We start from the raw sequence: 2532 nt of genomic DNA, 5'->3' as shown, positions 1-2532 counted from the left end.
TTTTTATGTTTGCTTCTTTTTGGTCCACTGTTTGACCTGAAAACATTCTGTGCTGGGTCGCTGTTCTTTGATTTTCAGATTATCAACAAACATCATCTGTTTTTTTTATCCACGAATAGGAAAAAAATGTAAACCATCTGATGTGATGAAGATTTGGCATCACGTTTAAGTGGCTGCAACCCAACTTCACTGACAAAGTCATCATAATTCTTCATGTATCTTGTTTCTTTTTTTTTTGCATTTTCCCCCAACCTTAAGCGAGCCATTGGCTAATTTGAACTTTTTATAAATTAGTTTATGGCAGTTTGCGCTCCAGTTTCACAGCGACATTGCCTCAATTTTCAACCAGCTATTCAAAGTGTAATTCACCCCGCAATGAATAAATGTAACATTCAGTTTGCGTACGTTCCTCTCATATTGAGTTTGCTTGTTTCCACATTCACAGTCTAAATGTGTTTTTAAATGAAGTCATGGTTTCAATTATGCCGTGTTGGATTTATGGCCACGCTATTCATGATAAAGGGTAAAGTTGATTTCAATTTTTTTTTCGGGTAAAGCTTCAAGGTTTTCCTGATTGGTTCCTCCAGGGCTCAGCAGTGGGTTAAACAAGATCACCACATGTAACACATATGTTCTGTTATCAATAACCACAAAGTATTTTAGGTCTAGTTATACAAATAAGTAGTCTTTTCATTTTACAAACATTTTTCCTTTGATTTGAAGCTTGTCTGATTTCTATTCAACAACAAACTTCCTGGTTGAGTGAGTGGAAAGCAATTTAGAAACTAAATCTTCTTGGAAGTATGATTCATCTCGGGCTCAGCTGTAATTGTGCTTTAACTTTTGTGAAGAAAAATAATTACACAAATTACATTGGAGTTGTAAGATTGTGTGTAGTAGACACAGCTTTAAGAAGACMCCTTTCGAAATGCAACYGCAACAAAAGTTTCAAATAGGTGATGAATGTGTCCTTRCAGCAGCTGCCCGTGTCCTTTTGACTCCTAACAAATCTGTTTTCCAGAAGTTGCTTTATGTTGGGTCTCGCTTTCCTTTGGCTTAAGGCGCACAGTCCGACATTTCTAAACCGAACTAAGTTTTTCTGAGAACTTTGCTTTGCTGAACCACATGTATTTGTAGCAGGTTTTTTGCTACAACCTATGTACTTGTAATATTTAACAAGAACACGTTATTACACAGACTGTCTGCTGTGCTCGCTCCCACTGACCGCAGAGAACTTAAGTGCCGCCTTCTGTTCTCTGCGGTTTGAACTCGCGTTAAGATCTCTGGAAATGAACGCACCTCAATAAAGAATGGATCTGAAAGCACAAAGAGCCCAAGAACTTTTTTTTTTTTAAAGAAACTCACTGACTTCACAAATGAGTGAGAATTACAATTCAACCATTTCATCCCAAAGATGTGTATTATTTAGATTTCCACTAATTGCAGACCTTGCATTTTGAATCCATCTTCCATTTCTTTCTCTGCAATTATTAATGTTCTTGCTATTCTGCTCTGCCTTCTCTTCTCGCTCTCGCTCTTGAACAAACTGCTCCTCCATTTTTGAGATAAAGTGGATTTAATGAATAAAGAAATAGCATTATGAGGGTGGGGCGGGGGCGGGTAAGGGGATCATCTAAGAAATCTGATTAACCTCCAATCCTCCAACTTCTGATTGGACTATTAAATACTGAGTGAGACGTGTAAATTCAGCGAATCGCTGTAGTGGGACATTTGGCGCCCCAGATTGCTGTGTGTTATCTGACCCCGTTCGTCTCCTGAGTATCTTAGCCTTATAGAGATGGACTCTCCACACACCCGTTTAAACCCGCATACACACACATAACCCCCCCTGCTGAGGCAGCAAGTGAAGCAAAATAACTCACTCTGCCACACAATCGCTCCTCTTCCTCGCTCTAGGCTCTGACTGCTTTATTTCCCAACTTTTTTTTCCCCTCCCCCCTTTTTCTCTCTCTCTCTCCCCCTTCTGCTTCCWTCTCTGTATTTTTTCCATACCACCGTAACTCCACTAAAACAAGAGCCAGCGATGGTGAATTGCTTGACCTTTCTCATTGTGTGGTGGTGTTTTGTTGTGTGGACTGTGTCGACTCGGCTCAGCCCCATACATCAGGAGAGGTTTGTTATTTCTGGACACCTTTGTTTTGGTGAGAGTTTGAAATGTTGCGGTGTGTATAACAAGCTGCCTCGCTAGGAATTATTTATAAATGCAGGAATGATTCATGCTTCAAAATGCACGCAAAAAATTTTTTTGTTTTAAAAAAAAAAAAAAAAGGCTTTCTTTAAGACACTTTTTTTTACTGTACAAAATGTTTTATAGTTTTCACAAAATACATTTAGAAAGCTTCATTTTAAATAAAATTAAATTGAAATATTTAAAGAGACAGCGTGTTTTATCTCAGAAGCAAAGCTCAGACGTAAACCCCGGTATGTGTCCATGTTCTACGTACACACTGAAACAAAAATGCAAAACTCAAAAAAGAGCATGGCGACAGATGACGCTAGAAAAGAAAGCAA

Source organism: Poecilia reticulata, linkage group LG3, assembly GCF_000633615.1.
Source record: "Poecilia reticulata strain Guanapo linkage group LG3, Guppy_female_1.0+MT, whole genome shotgun sequence".
Lineage (NCBI taxonomy): Eukaryota > Metazoa > Chordata > Actinopteri > Cyprinodontiformes > Poeciliidae > Poecilia > Poecilia reticulata.
This window is presented reverse-complemented; position numbering follows the sequence as displayed.